Genomic DNA, 17810 nt, shown 5'->3' on the forward strand with positions numbered 1-17810 from the left:
TCCAAGCATAAGCAAACCTTTCTTGATTGGGCAACTCGTAGTAAAGGTGGAGTAAGCTCTGATCACTGTCCATAGTATTTCCCATAATGTAAAACACATCTACTAGCAGACTCCCCCCCCCCATAATGTTAACATCATACATGTCGTGTGTTTTACATTATGGGAAATACTGAGGATAGTGATCAGAGCTTACTCCACCTTTACTATGGGTTGACCCTGTCAGTGGTGCACTCAGGATTTAATCTTGGAGGGGACCGAGTATCCATGATTTAATCTTGGGAGGGGGGGAAGTTGAATAGATGATTTGAGAATACACACTATGCATTGCATATGACCTATGACTGAGCATCTGCAGTGATTGCCAATACATGATACCTCTGGCCCAGCTCGGGCAAACAAAGTATTGCCCTAGCACTACTTCATTCGCCTTGCGTTCACAACGGCCGTGATTCCCAAGAGCCAGAGGGTATTCCCACGTTATATGACCGCTAATTCATAAGTATAGAAATAGAAGGCATAGCACAACATAAATAAAATATAATAATAATTTTAATTAGGAAACGATTTTTGGAAATTTTTCTAGTCTTGTTATCCTTTTTCTTTTGGGGGAGCCAAAAGAAACCTGACCTTTCATGACAGGGACTGTGGGTGTGCCAATGGTCCCTGTCATGAAAGGTTTGCTTACACTTGGATCTGCCAAAACTTTTATAGTTTCTATATTTATATAATACAGAGGTTGGCAACCTTTTTAATATGAAGAAATGCAATATAAAATTCGAAAATTACAGAGGGCTCATGACACAGTCATTTTTTCTCTCATTGTTTTTAAGAAAAAATGATATTTCAAATTTTAACATTATTTAACTCGCTTTTACAACATATTTTTGTCATATATAAATGAATATAAAATACTATAAAAATAAATTAATAAATGAATACAAAAAATATAAATTCAATAGGATTTAATGAGAAACCTGGCCTTGTACATCATCTGCTAATATTTTATAATCAAGCTTATAGTTTGAAGTTCCTGCTCTCTAAGAATTATCCAAATGTAAGTCTGTAAGTTGAGATCAATATTTTGATTTTAAATATGCCATATTTGAAAACTGTCTCACCGTTGATAGGAGCAACTCGTAGTAAAGGTGGAATAAGCTCTGATCACTATCCTTAGTATTTCCCATAATGTAAAACACATTACTAGCAGATTCCCCCCCCCCCCCTCATAATGTATAACATCATACTTCTTGTGTTTTACATTATGGGAAATACTAAGGATAGTGATCAGATCTTACTCCACCTTTACCACGAGTTGTCCCTGTCAGTGGCGCACTCAGGATTTAATCTTGGAGGGGGCCGAGTATCCATGTTGCACAATATGAATAAATTTTTAGTGAACATTTTCTCAGAATAGGAAAAGCATTTCTATCTTCTAACTGCTTTTAACTGTTGCAACGATTTACTGAAAAAAACTTTGCTGTTTAGTAATGGATGATTTCAAAGATAATTTTTTTTTTCTTAGTTTGGATTTCACTGGATAGTCAAAATTAAAATTGGCATGAATGGTTTTGAAATGTCTTTCTATATTACTTGTTTTTAGAAATAACCACACTATTATTGCATAATAAACAAATACATTTGCCATTAAGATTGATAAAGTAATACTCTTCCTCCCAATCATCATTAAAATAGTACATTCTTTTCCTTTCACGTTTATCCATTATAAAGGGTTAAAAATATCGGTACAAACAAAGTATTTTATATTTTGCATTGATAACTAGATGACGTCAACAACTCAAACTACTTATGATTAGTGGTCTCTCGTCTTAAAAGACACAAATAAAGCAGTTTATAATAATTTCTCTGAGGGCACACGAAAAATTCACTGCAGGCACCATGACGCTCGTGGTCGTTGCGTTGCCGACTCCTGGTATAATATTATTATTATTAATAGACACCTCCAGGGAGTCCAAAGACTCATCAAGAGATGGCACCTGCTCTACAACTTTGTCTCCACCACTCAATCCACCAACTGACCACAACTACACCAATGCCATCTACTGCCGGACACCACTTCTAGTATTTGCAAAGACAATCGCAAACATCCATGCCCACGGTGGGATTCGAGCCCACAGCCTTTTGGCTGGAGAGCAGATACGCTAACCACTTATATTCGGATACGCTAACCTAATGGTTAGCATATCCAAATATAAGTAGCGTATTCACATATATATGAAAGAATAACATGAGAAATTTCTTTGTATTTCTGAAGCTTAACAAAATTTTGAGTACTTAGTACCTAGCATCTACAACAAAATGAAATAGCATATAACATCACAACATACTTCTGGAAAACAATTCAGAGTCTATCTCATGGCATTAATAAAGTGTACTTATTTTAAACATATATCATAAGATACCAATCTAAATGTTATATATTATTTCTCAAGTATATGCTGTTTGTTACATGTACATTCCCTCATAGATGCAGAAATTTAATTTTGCAGTGACTGCCTGCATTTGTTTTTGAATAATAATGAGTATGGCCACGGCTCTTGGTTACACACTTAGCACAGTTCCTTGTAGACTGTTTCCATTTTCTTTTCTTCATTCATAAGTCTTTTCTTTAATTTGTCAATCTCTATATTACTGCTTATCAGTAATGGTAGTATTTTTATAATATACAGGTAACCCTCGTATAAAACAGTACTTATACAATGCAGTTTCGATATAAGGCAGGTACGAATTAATTGAAAGGTGATAAATTTTTTATGAGAGAGGACTTGAAAGTATTGTTAAAGGTAGTGAAAGAAAAGAGTGACAGAGTTAGAATGGTTAGTCTGTTGCCACGGTTTGACAGAGAGGAGTTTAGGAGGAGGGCCATAATTGCAAATGATATTATGCATAGGTTATGCAGACGGTGTGGTGTGGAATTCGTGGACGTGTGGTATGAGTTTGAAGGGAGAAAGGACTTATACAAGATGGATGGCCTGCATTTGAATGGACTTGGTGTGCAGAGACTGGAAAGAGTGTTGCTGAATAAAGTGAAAATGGATGTGCAAAACCAGAGAAACTAGAACTACCAAGGAGGGGGGGGGGAAATGGATATGCAGACATCGGTGAGACAGATGAGTGTAAGAATGTATATAATGTACCCGAGCCAGCACTAAGGACAAAAAATGGGAATGGGTCATTTAGAATAACGTATCAATATAGGGGTGGAATTAAGGGATCACTGCATTTCATGTATACTAATGCCAGGAGTATTAGGAACAAGAAGGAAGAATTTTTGGCCTTGATTGGCTCTTCCTGGCCACAGGTTATTGGCATTAGTGAAACGTGGCTGACAGAAGAAGATATAGCTAGTGGGATAGAATGTGTAGGTTATAGTGTGTTTAGGAGGGACAGAGAGAATAAAATGGGGGGAGGGGTATTATTGATGATAGCTGATGAACTGCAGCCAAGGAGAATTGAAGTTGTATCACAGGATAGTGAAAGGAGCTCATTTGAGGCTATTTGGTGTGAGATTGAGACTGGCAGAATAAAATATACAGTTGGGTGCTGCTATAGACCAGGTGATGGAATAGATGGTGGAGATAGTATGCATAGGGAAACTGATGAAATGAGTGGAAGGAGGGTAATTGTTATGGGGGATTTCAACTATGGTAACATTGATTGGAAGGAGGAGAGGACACATGTGAGGAAGGAAAAGGATTTTATTCAATTATTAAGGGATAACTATCTGAGACAGCATGTAATTGAAAATACTAGGGGTGTGAGAGTGCTTGACCTGGTAATAACATCTGAGAATTTGACTGTAACGAATATGACCATGTTGCCACCTATTGGTAAGAGTGATCATAAGGTCTTGGGAGGTGGCTTGACCTGGGAGGTGGCTAAAGGTGTGGAATTTTCGATTAAGACAGGGTATATGTGGAATTACCGTGCTGGCAAGTATGACAAGCTTAGGAGATTGCTTGGATCAGTGCCATGGCATGTACAACTGCAAGGGCTGGACGTCGATAGAGCATGGGAAGTGGTCAAGGAGCATTTACAGGAGGTAATGGCTGATTGTATACCTAGGGTCCGAATAGTAAAACAAGTAGGGGTTAAATGGATGTATAACACCTTTAAGCTTGAGCTGCAAAAAAAGAAACAACTGTGGAGGGAATTTAAAGAAAGGGGTGACCTGCAGGCACACAAATGGTATAAAGTGCAGGCCAGAAAGGTAACGAGTGTGGTAAAAAAAGCAAAAGCGGATTATCGAAGGAAACTATCTTTGCAAGCAAAAGAGAATCCAAAACAGTTCTTTCAATATGCTGCAAGCAAGAAAAAAACTGTACACGGTAAAATGATTTTAAGGAATGACGATGGTAAGGAGGTCACTGAATCAGTCGATATAGTGGAGTTACTGAGCGTGCACTTTGCAAAAGCATATGATCCAGGTGGTGACATTGAAAAAATGAAAGAACCATTAGTTTATACGGGAATTGTGATGAATGAAGTGGAGATGAATAGTCTATTACAGAACCTTAATGTGAATATATTTGTTGGATTGGATGGTATACCGGCACAGGTCTTAAGTGAAGCGGCTAAAGAATTATCAGTGCCCTTGACCATGTTGTTTAATCTGAGTCTCAGGTCTGGCTTAGTCCCGAAGGTGTGGAAAGAGGGGAAAATAGTTTCACTGCATAAAGGAGGATCCAAGACTACGGTTGCAAATTACCGACCGATTAGCATATCAGGAGTCGTTGTCAAGGTCTTAGAGAAAGTAGTCAAGGGAAAAATACAGGAATGGATTGATGAAAACGAGGTACTGTACAGGGACAGCATGGCTTTGTGAAGGGTAGATCATGCTTCAGTAACTTGCTCAAGTTTTATAACAAGCTGACAGCTGAAACTGGATAAGGGAAATGGGTTTACAGTGATACTGCTGGACCTGGCAAAGGCGTTTGACAGGATACCACATAGAATACTAATCCGTAAACTACAACATATGGGAATGGATATAGGGTTGGTGAGGTGGATAGGTGGTTGGTTGATGGAGAGATATCAAAGAGTAGTTTATTCAGGAGTAGAGTCCAAAAGACGGCCTGTGACTAGTGGTGTGCCGCAGGGTTCTGTTCTTGGACTACTGCTGTTTAATCTGTTCATTAACGATACAGGGAAGGATCTAAGTGGAACGATTCATTTGTTTGCTGATGATGCAAAGTTGGGTATGGCAATAGTGAATGCAGAAGATGTCAAAGTCTTGCAGGATGACTTAGATAGATTGGAGTTCTGGTCTAAGGAGAATGGATGTCAATTTAATGTGACAAAATGTATGGTTATGCATTTTGGGGTGAAAAGATTAGCAGCAGTATACCACATTGGTGGAACTGTACTCCAAGAGATTGATGAGGCCAGGGACTTGGGAGTGTTGGTGGATAGGGAGATGAAGTTTAGGGGGCACACTGGAAAAATAGCTAAATCACCTCATCAACTCGCTTGGTTGTTGAAAAATACCTCTGTACTGAGCCTTGATAAGACCTCATCTCGACTACTGTGCCCAGATTTGGTCACCTCGGTTCCTTCTTGATGGGGAGGAGGTGGAGAGGATCCAGAGGCGAGTGACTAAAATGATAACAGGTCTATGGAATGAACCATATGAGAACAGGTTGATGATTTGTGTGTTGCAGAAACTAGTTGATAGGCGGAGGAGGGGAGATATGATTGAGACATTCAAATTGCTAAAGGGATTCTATAGGATTAATTCAGAGGATATTTTTGAGATCAGGACTGGTGGTGGGAGAACTAGGGGACACCTATGGAAGCTGGGAAAGAGTGTGGTTAGCAGGAGTGTTAGAGCTGGGTTCTTTACTTTCAGAGTGGTAAATGAGTGGAATAAGCTGCCAGAGTCTGTTGTGGGTGCTATGACGGTGAATGAGTTCAAGACAAGGTATGATAGATACTGGGAGAATGTCGTATAGTTGTGTGGACATGATGTTTAGGACCTCCCTCGATGAGTCTAAGGATTCCTGGAGTAGCCCGAAATAATAATAATAATAATTAGACGCTCTACAAATTGCAGTAACCCTTTATCTTTTCATATATTTTTCAAGGCGCGACTTAAAATTCAAATTTTATCTTTGTTAAATTTGCGTCTGCCCATATCGTGCGTGTAGTTATAAGTAGCGAACTTATATTAAGGGAAATACCCTTTAGCATGCATGTACGTCAAATGTTTACCGTATAAAGTATTTATTGTTGAAAATTGTCTTCGTTTTTCTGCCAGGAAAGTGCATTAAAAATCATAAGTGTGTTAAACTGAAGCTGAGCACTTTATTTTTTGGTGAGTTATATAGAATATGAAATGCATTTTTTTTTATATATATATATAAAAATATTTTTATAGTAATGGCCATTTAGAGCACTTTTGTGATATCATTGAAAACGAAATTAGTGAATTAATTGATGGAGAAATTGATTTCAATAAGGAGGAACTGATACATTTAATAGATGACGTTGAACCAAAGGGCCTGAAAAGTTCTGCCAAAGATTCTGATTATGATTAATCCATTAAAGAATTCAATTTAAAGAAATTAGCCAAAGGATTGGACTTGGCAAGAAATTATTTTATGGATAATGATCTCCCAATGGAGCTCTCCGGAAAATTCACGAGACAATTTGATATTTGTGTAGCTCTGTATTATGAACTTAATAAAAAATTGCAGCATAGTGGTAAGCAAGATCTTATTACTCATATTTGTAGATTTGGGGAATCAAAAACACACGTGTTGAACAGATTATTTTATTAATTACAAATAAAATAAAACTTGATGTTTCGACCTCTATATCGAGGTCATCATCGGAAGAATTCAACTGTATACAGAACCAAGCTACATGCTCATGCTTTCTGTATCAATAAACTAAATCTACGTAGTTAATAAATCTTTTTTCTAGCCTGACCTCTAGTGATAGAAAGGAAAAACACAAATAAATAAGGAAAGAAATAAAATTATAAAAAAATATATATATAAATATATAAAATAAAAAATATATCTAAAAAAAAAATATATGTGTGTGTATATATATATATAAAAAAAAAATATATATATATATATATATTATAAATAGATAAATGCAACTACAATAAACTGTTAGTCCTCAAGTATTAATATTCTACAAAATGATTTCTTTCAGTTGCTATTGAATGTTCTAAACACTTCACCAGGTCACCAGGTTGTCTTCTTGTAGTGGGAATTTTTCTAATGCTAGTTTAGGATGTTATAGAGGTTGTATATGGGTCCTCCACATTCTTGAAATGGTGAGACCATCATTTTTGTTGAGATTTGGGTTGTGTTTGAGCATTTCACAAGACTCTTTAAATTTTCTCTCAAACCATGTTTTGGTGCGGTATAAAGACTTGGTATTTTTCCTGTCAATTCTATGGTATGTTTGGAGTGCATGATCAGAAAGGTCCGATTTTTGATTTTACCGAAATGGAGGTATTTAATGTGTCGTTTGTGTTCGTCTTGTCTGATTGGGATAGTTCACCCTGTTTCCCCTATGTATGGTATGTTACATGTGCAGTGTATTTTGTATACCCCTGGGTGTGCTAGGTGTGGAAGAGGATCTTTAGAGGAACTGAGTAGGTGTCTTAGCTTATTTGGGGGTTTAAAGGTGGTTTTAATGTTGTATTTGCGAAGTGTTCTGTCTATTTTTTTCAGAAATGCCTCTAACATAAGGAATGGCAATGGTATTCTTGAAATCTTTTTTGTTCTTACTGGTATCTTTATGGAGGATCTTGTGAATAGTTTTTTTATTGTATCCATTTTTGATAAATGTTTGGTTGATGATTTTGTATTCTTGGTTTAGAGCCTGTTCATTGGAACAAATAGTTAAGGCTCTGTGTTTAAGGGTGCTTATGACACCTAATTTTTGTGTTGGGTGGTGGTAAGAATTTTTGTGTATGTATTGGAGTGTGTGTGTAGGTTTGCGGTAAACTGAGAAGGAGAGACAGCCAGAGGGAAGACGTGTGACAAGTGTGTCTAGGAAAGGAAGAGAGTCGTTTTTTTTCCATTTCAATGGTGAATTGGATATGTTTGCGTTGTTTGTTTAGGTGGCTAAGGAATGTATTTAGAGGTTTGCGGCCGTGGGGCCAAATGGCGAAAATATCGTCGACGTATCTGAGCCAAATTTTGGGGCTTTAGACATGCTGTCTCTAGAGCACGTTGCTCAAAGTCTTCCATATAAAAGTTAGCTATTGGGGGAGAAAGTGGTGAGCCCATGGCTCTGCCTTCTTTTTGAAGGTAAAAATTGTTTTGCCATACGAAATATCCGGAGCGGAGTACGTGGCAAAAAGGGCCGTGATGTCATGTGGAAATATGTTCTGTAGTAGCAAGATCGTGTCATTGATTGAGACATTGGTGAAAAGGGAAGTTATGTCAAAGCTGACTAATAAATCTTGGTCAGTGAGTGTAATGTTTTTGATTTTACTGATGAAATGTTGTGTATTTTTTATGTAGGAAGGGGACTGACCTACCAATTCCTTGAGTGTGGCAGCTAATTTTTTTGCTAAGAGATAATTTGGGTTGTCAATTCCTTCAACGATTGGGCGAAGTGGTGTGCCAGGTTTGTGTATTTTTGGCAGGCCATAAATTCTGGGTGCACGGGCATACTGAGGTATTAATTTTTTTGTCGTTTCTTTGGGCCATGTGTGGACGGATTTGATTAATTCAGTTGTTTTCTTTTTGTTACGTTTTGTGGGGTTGTAGTTAACCTTTTGGTAGGTGTTATGGTCCGATATTAACTGGTTCATTTTTTCAATGTATGTCGTCCGGTCTAACAGGATGGTGGAATTGCCTTTATCGGCTTTCGTTATTATAATATCCTGGTTATTTTTTAAGGATTTAAGGGCTAGATTTTCGGTTTTGTTTATGTTGGTGTTTAGTTTTTTGTTAGAATTTAGTATACACGATGTTTCCATTCATATTTTATCAGCCAGAATGTGAACTCTCGCTACTAAAGAAAGGTTTGAACTACGCCATTACTCCGAGGTCAGTAAACAAGCTTGATATCGTGTATCATATCGAGAGAGGTTTACGATCCCTCCCCACCATTCTGGCTGATAAAATACGAATGGAAACATCGTGTATACTAAATTCTAACAAAAAACTAAACACCAACATAAACAAAACCGAAAATCTAGCCCTTAAATCCTTAAAAAATAACCAGGATAATATAATAACGAAAGCCGATAAAGGCAATTCCACCATCCTGTTAGACCGGACGACATACATTGAAAAAATGAACCAGTTAATATCGGACCATAACACCTACCAAAAGGTTAACTACAACCCCACAAAACGTAACAAAAAGAAAACAACTGAATTAATCAAATCCGTCCACACATGGCCCGAAGAAACGACAAAAAAATTAATACCTCAGTATGCCCGTGCGCCCAGAATTTATGGCCTGCCAAAAATACACAAACCTGGCACACCGCTTCGCCCGATCATTGAAGGAATTGACAGCCCAAATTATCTCTTAGCAAAAAAATTAGCTGCCACACCCAAGGAATTGGTAGGTCAGTCCCCTTCCTACATAAAAAATACACAACATTTCATCAGTAAAATCAAAAACATTATACTCACTGACCAAGATTTTTTGCTACTACAGAACATATTTCCACATGACATCACGGCCCTTTTTGCCCACGTACTCCGCTCCGGATATTTCATATGGCAAAACAATTTTTACCTTCAAAAAGAAGGTACAGCCATGGGCTCACCACTTTCTCCCCCAATAGCTAACTTTTATATGGAAGACTTTGAGCAACATGCTCTAGAGACAGCATGTCTAAAGCCCAAAATTTGGCTCAGATACGTCGACGATATTTTCGCCATTTGGCCCCACGGCCGCAAACCTCTAAATACATTCCTTAGCCACCTAAACAAACAACGCAAACATATCCAATTCACCATTGAAATGGAAAAAAACGACTCTCTTCCTTTCCTAGACACACTTGTCACACGTCTTCCCTCTGGCTGTCTCTCCTTCTCAGTTTACCGCAAACCTACACACACACTCCAATACATACACAAAAATTCTTACCACCACCCAACACAAAAATTAGGTGTCATAAGCACCCTTAAACACAGAGCCTTAACTATTTGTTCCAATGAACAGGCTCTAAACCAAGAATACAAAATCATCAACCAAAAATTTATCAAAAATGGATACAATAAAAAAACTATTCACAAGATCCTCCATAAAGATACCAGTAAGAACAAAAAAGATTTCAAGAACTCCATTGCCATTCCTTATGTTTGAGGCATTTCTGAAAAAAATTGGCAGAACACTTCGCAAATACAACATTAAAACCACCTTTAAACCCCCAAATAAGCTAAGACACCTACTCAGTTCCTCTAAAGATCCTCTTCCACACCTAGCACACCCAGGGGTATACAAAATACACTGCACATGTAACATACCATACATAGGGGAAACAGGGCGAACTATCCCAATCAGACAAGACGAACACAAACGACACATTAAATACCTCCACTTCGGTAAAACAGGCCTTTCTGACCATGCACTCCAAACATACCATAGAATTGACTGGAAAAATACCAAGTCTTTACACTGCACCAAAACATGGTTTGAGAGAAAATTTAAAGAGTCTTGTGAAATGCTCAAACACAACCCAAATCTCAACAAAAATGATGGTCTCACCATTTCAAGAATGTGGAGGTCCCATCTACAACCTCTATAACATCCTAAACTAGCATTAGAAAAATTCCCACTACAAGAAGACAACCTGGTGACCTGGTGAAGTGTTTAGAACATTCAATAGCAACTGAAAGAAATCATATTGTAACTATCCAGAATATTAATACTTGAGGACTCTAACAGTTTATTGTAGTTGCATTTATCTGTTTATAATATATATATATATTTTTTTTTTTTTTTTATAATTTTATTTCTTTCCTTATTTATTTGTGTGTTTCCTTTCTATCACTAGAGGTCAGGCTAGAAAAAAGATTTATTAACTACGTAGATTTAGTTTATTGATATAGAAAGCATGAGCATGTAGCTTGGTTCTGTATACAGTTGTATTCTTCCGATGATGACCTCGATATAGAGATCGAAACGTCAAGTTTTATTTTATTTGTAATTAATAAAATAATCTGTTCATCACGTGTGTTTTTGAGTCGCTAAATCTACAAATATGAGTGCTGATCACCGTGTAACCCTAAAACAAAGAAAGATCTTATAACTGACTTATTGATAACAAAACACCAGCTGAAGTATGCAATGAGAATTATACAAATGATATCCAAGAGATTTCAAGTGATGCCAACGTCTGGCCACTCATAAATGAAGAACATTTATGAAATGTTAGTTTTGAAGAGAGTGATGACGATTAAAATATACACTTTCTTTTTTTATTTTGCCTAAAACGTACGTACAATTTATGATTTTTTTATACTATGTATTTGTTTCATGGTTTATTTGTTTTCTTAACTTACATGAATTAGCTGAATTTTAAATAAATTTTTTTTTTGTTGAATATGTCATTGTTTATATAATCTTTAAAGAAAATGATTTTGGAACCTAACCCTACTTTTTCTATGTGATCTGAGTCTCGCATAACGATTTATATAATGCGACATTTTTGTAGAACCTAACATCCACGTTATATGAGGGTTACCTGTATATAGCATTACTTTTATTATCTGCAATTGTAATTTTCATTTGTTCTATTCAGTTCTACTTTTTTATATATGTGGCCCACACACGAAAGGCCACAAGAACTATAGCACACTACTACCGTGTGTCGGCAAGAGGAATAGAAGAAAGAAATTTCTTCACATTTTGCTTAAACAACTGAGAGATGTAATCTTTTGGGAAGACTGTTCCAAAGGACAGAAGTAGATAGAAAGAAAGAGGAAATAGTGAAGATTGTTCAGTGAGTTTTAAGATAGACTATAAGTGTGTGTTCGCAATGGCTCTTGCTTTAATGATTTTGGAAGAGAGTGGAGGAATAATAGTGGCTAATGCAGAAAGGACTTTGGTGCATCTCCCCAAATATGGAGCAATATTCAATGGCTGTCAGATTTGGGCTTTGTATAGAGTTAGTAGCTGTGAATGTGTGGAGTAATCTGGTGAGGAAAAAATAAACCAAGTTTTTTTGCAGGTTGCAGAAGCTAAGTGGTAATATGATTTTGCCAGGAAAGATAGAAAGTGGAAATCAGGAAGATTTCCCAAGAAGAGAAATCTGATCATGTTTTGGATAACTCTGTATTACTGAATTAAGATGCATGGATGCAATCACTTGCTTTTGAGAGATCAGACAAAATTGAGTTATGGTGGCATTGAACTTTACAAGGCTGTCTTTGCTCCACTGGGATATAGCTAGGAGATCTAAGTTCAGGTCCTTATTTGTGGTTAGTCTTGAGGAGTCTAATATTTGAGCACCAAGAAGTTTGTCAAATGCAAAGGAGAAATGAAGTGTACTGTCTTAATGGAAAGCTATGAGTAGGATTGGAATTCTGTGAGAACAGTTTGTTTACATACAAGAGGAACAGAGCAAATAAGAACAGAACCCTGGGCTACTCCTGCATTAGAGGGAAATACACTAACTGCCAGTGTGGTTGGCCGAGTGGTGAGTGTATCCGCTCTCCAGCCAACAGGCTGTGAGTTCAAATCCTGCCATGGGCATGGATGTTTGTGATTGTCTGTAGAAATACTCGTGGTTGCAGGCAGTAGATGGTGTAGCTGTGGTTAGTTATAGTTGGTGGATTGAGTAGAACAGACAGATGTAGAGTAGGTGTCCTCACTCAATGGGTCTTTGAACTCCATGGAGGTGTCATGTAATAATAATAAATCTGAGGAGTGTGAGCCGTCTATCATGACATGTAGTGAGTAACCTGTGGGAAAGTTAGCGATCCAGTTGCAGAGTGAGGAAGGCAGATCCTAGATGGAAGTTTTTTCAGAATGCCACTGTGCCAAACCCAATCAAATGTCGAGGACAAACACAAATTTGTAGCCACTGAGTAATTTGTAGAAATACGTTTCTACAAATTACTCAGTGGCTTCAGTCCGTATGTGGCTATTGAAAGCAAGGAAATCAAGTGTATTTGAGTTTGAATGGTGGAATCCACACTGCTGGTCACTGATTAGTTCGTATGTCTCTAGATGGTTGAAGAGTTGGTTGCTGATGACCTCCATAATTCTTGAGAGAACAAAAATAAAAGTAATTGTACGGTAGTTCGCTGGTTGACTTTTATCACCTTTATTTGGGACAGGCTTGTAACTTGTTTCCATGTTTGAAGAAGTATACAGGATAGGTGTTAGTTCTTGGGCACAATTTTTAACACAATAGGTAGGATACCTTCAGGACCAGATGCCTTGTTTGTGTTCAATTTGTTATGGATTCTTGGGATTACTTTTAGTCAAAAGATTGGGAGAGAGAGTTCAAGGGAGCCATTCTTTGTGGGATCAAGGGAATTTTGCCCAGGTCTTCAAAGAGAAGAGTGATTCAAGAAAGTTGGCCTTTTCCTTTGGTGAGGTGACCACAGTACTGTAAAATTTGATGTAGCTTGGAATTCTATAAGCGCTTTACATAGACTTTTACAGAGGTCACATCTCAAAAGTTTGTAAATTAAGAATAAAAATTTTTATAATAAAGAAGAATATATTTTATTTGTATGACAAATTTAACCTGGCCAAAACATAGTAAACAAAGAAAGGATAAAGTTTGCAAGAAACAAAAGAAAATGCTGTCACTCCAACCCATATGTTATTGTTTAACAGAGTGCTTTTGGAACCATTGTTTACAAGCTTTGTGTATGCCCACCGTCAAGGTCATTTTGAAAAGGGATGGCAAAAATCACAAGTAGTTCCAGTAGTGTCCGTCTAATTGGATTTGTGTAGTATACCAGGAGAAGAAAGAATGGGTTGGCCAAAACAGAAGATCAAGGGGTCGCTCCGAATTCTTCAGAGGGTCTCAACCCTTCACGCAAGGCCCTGGAGACCGGGAAATAAAAAGACATAGAAGATCGGCCATTAGAGGCAGAAATTTCGGGAATAGAATCCAGAGGACAGGACGCTATGGTGAGGCCATGCCAGAGGAGAAGCCGATCGGAATGACGAGAAAATTGCCAATGTAAAAACCCGAGGCAGTGTCGGTTGGATGTCTTTTGCCGCGAGAGGTCAACCAAAGCCAAATAGCCGCAGAGCAAACTTCAAGCACTGGAAAATTTGCACGTGTGCTGAAACCTCTTGCCTGAGCTATTCGAGTGCCGGAAATTGCAGTCCAAAGCCCGCTACTATCCCGATGAGATGCAGCTGAAGCAAGACTATCCATAGGGATGCCTAAGGCCCGAGATGAAAGGAAAAGCATATGGACTTTAGTGCAAGATCTTGGATGACTGTGTGCGACACAGAGCCTCAGAGTAAGTTTGTTCCATCTTTTGATATACATTCCCTTTTGTAATCTAGGAGATATGTTATAGATGGACTGATAAGAATTAAATTAATAGTAATAAGATGTGTCTATAAGAGAGTCATTTGGCATGTTAGTAATTGGTATGAAATTTGTGAAATAACTTGACATAGTTAACTAACCTCTTTGCGAGTGGATTAGAATTTCAGTAAGTTGATTTTTGTAAGCAGAGAGTAAATATGTAATTGCGCTATAGAGTTATTTAATATTGAAGTGAAAAAATTCTCTTTTTATGCTAAAGGTTTAAACAGGTAAGTAGAGAAGGCAACCTCCCTATCATTTGATTGATGTACCTTTTATACTAGTGTAAATAAAGTGTTTTGTTTATAGAGTGCCACCTGATCTTTCTAATTACAATGCACTGTTCCTAAATAAAAGTGAACCTAAGAGCAGGAACCAAGTAAGATAGCAGAAGCATATAGTTAAGTGCAATTAGACCACGATTGTTATTGTAAAATTTCATTGAAAGAATTTCTGTTAGAGAGAGAGAGAGAAATCAACCGGCCATATTACTGAGTTTTATGCCAATAAAACAATACTGGTGGCGCTGTCTTAACAAACAAATTTTCTAGTATCCATAGGCATAAGATTCATAGTGCGAAAGGTGTATAAACCTAATACGAAATAGAACGATAAAAATACTACAAAATAGGCAGCCAGCTTCATTATTACAATAACGGACACAACCACTAACATTTACAGTGCCATCTTGTAGTCACCTTAAGTAGGCTACTACTTGGTCAGTGCAAATAAACTTTCAACTTGGAAAATTTTAGTCCTTGGTGCAATTTATTTGATATAGGAACTTGTATTAAGAAAGATATGTTGTGAACAATAATGCATTTTCAGATTTCATGAAAATTAAACAGGTGGTATCTTGTTTAATTTTCTTTACTGAGTATTGTTGTGAATAGTAGAATTGCTATGGTGCTTTTGAGCTTTCATATGTGAGATAAATTGTGAATATTGCCAAAGATAAGTATTTGAGTGTCAGATCTAGGTGAAAAAGAATTAGGCATAGTAGTATGCTTTGACGTTTTACCTCAAATGAGCCAAGGATGATTAATTATCATTTAACACCTGTAGGGATATAGAAGAAATATCATAATGGGGAAGAAAAATGAATTTATCTAACAACTGGAAATTAATTGTGCAGCGTAAATAGAAGAACCACATAATACTGCGTTATTTAGTTGGAAAAGACTTGGCTTCGATTTTCCTTGGAAATGAGAAGAATCTTTTTCCAGGTTACCTGAAGTGAAGATGATTTTAACTATCCTCAACAGAAGAAGTAGTCTTCATTTATTATTTTCTATATTCGTTTAAATTACTCCTGCAGGGAGATTCACCCTTGTGAAAAATATTAATGAAAGTAGATGGTATAGTTTTTGGAAAGAATGTTCAATTTAAAAAATTAATTATTAAGTAGCGGATGCAGAGACTGAATAGAGTGGAGTTTCCTGCCGAGATGATTCTTGGACTCTGAAGGATAACTTAGAAATAATAATAATAATTATTATCAAATACTATGTCACAAACTTACTAAATCTATGCCTAGAAGAGGGGAAGATACCAGAAAAGTGGAAAATGCTACTCTGATACTGTTATTTAAAAGAGGGGACAAAGAAGAAGTAAAGAATTATAGACCAATTAGTATTCTCTCCAATCTGTACAAAATTCTCAAGAAAGTAATAACAAACAGGTTAACCCCTCTTCTAGACTCAAATCAACCAGTAGAACAAGCAGGATTCCATAAAGGCTTGAACACAATTGATCGTATTCATGCAGTAAAACAAATAATAGAAAAAGCAGAATAAAACCAGTTGCCTCTCTGTTTAGCCTTTATTGATTATGAAAAAGCATTCGATTCCATCAAAACTAATGCAATAATCAAAGCACTCCAGAAACAAGGAGTTCCTGGAGAATATATGGACCACCTCCAGGAAATATACCACACTGCAACAGCAACAATCCAACTTCACACAAGTGGCAATAAAATATCAATTGAAAAATGTGTCCGACAAGACAACTCTCTGTCACCCAAAATCTTTACAGCAGCCCTTCAAGAAATATTTAATAATATAAACTGGACAAACCTTGGTATAAAAATTAATAACAGAAACTTAACACACCTAAGATATGTAGATGATATAATTTTTGCAAACACTCCAACAGACTTTAATAGAATGATAGAAGACCTATATCATGAAAGCAGAAAAGTCGGTCAAAATTATTAAAAATGATTAAAATCATGTTTAATCATTTTGTAACAGCAAAAAACAATAATAGAAAACAATTTCTCTTCGTAGACATTCGTAGGTCATCTCATTGATGTAAACTGTAGACTCCAAAAGGAAATAAATAGAAGAGTTCAACTTGCCTGGGGTGCATTCAGAAAATTGAAAAGCATTTTTCAAAACAATGATGTTCCACTCTGTTTGAAAAGGAAGACATTTAACCAATGTATGCTTCCAGTCATCTCATGTGGTTGCGAAACTTGATCACTAACAAAAGCACTGGCAAATAAACTAAGAACAGGCATCACATTAAAAGATAAAAAGCGAAACACCTAGATAAGAATCCAGACTCGCATCACTGACACCGTTCTTCACCATATGCGACTAAAATGAAAATGGACCGGACATCTATCCAGGAGAGAAGATGCGTGATGGACCACTATAGTAACGAACTGGATTCCAAAAGAAGTTAAAAAAAAAAAAGACATCCTAAAAGAAGGTGGAGTGATGAACTGTCAAATTTTGTTGGGAAAAATTGGTCAACCATTGCCAAGAACAGAGAAAGGTGGAAAGAACTGGAGGAGATCTTCGTCCAGCAGTGGACAGAAAATGGCTGAAAAGAAGAAGCTAATACAGTACGTGATGGAGGTTAAATTTGCAAATGCTGATTTCGTGATAATATAGGATTGTTCATATCACAAAGATCATACAGGGTTGACCTGGTACATATCCATAAGTGTAAAAATTTTATTTGTGGAGGCATTTCACTAAACAGTATCCAAAAATCACCATAGAAATGATTTCAATTACAAAATGATTCTTGTAAAAATACATTCATTCACTCATATAAAATAAAATTTTTGAGTCGTGTTTTACATGTTTATAAACATAATATTTCATATATATATATATATATTTTTTTAATATTTATAGCTTACCATACTGCATTATAATTTTATATTCATCACTGAAGTGGAGAGATTCAAAGTTAGCATTCGTAATTAATTTCTAATAACATAGGAATGTTATTAGAAACATTATATGCTTAAACTCTGTAATGAAATTAACCCTTTCTTATGCAG

General features: G+C 36.6%; 1 protein-coding gene across 1 annotated transcript in view; it reads left to right on the plus strand.

Moving 5' to 3' along the window:
* LOC150098476 (uncharacterized) overlaps positions 1 to 17810 on the plus strand; it is a 44309-nt gene that overhangs the window by 22942 nt on the left and 3557 nt on the right. The gene's annotated exons all lie outside the window — the stretch shown is intronic.

The sequence above is a fragment of the Typopeltis vanoorti genome, chromosome 15 (genome assembly GCF_054136105.1).
Source record: "Typopeltis vanoorti isolate ZY-2024b chromosome 15, IOZ_Tvanoo_1.0, whole genome shotgun sequence".
Lineage (NCBI taxonomy): Eukaryota > Metazoa > Arthropoda > Arachnida > Uropygi > Thelyphonidae > Typopeltis > Typopeltis vanoorti.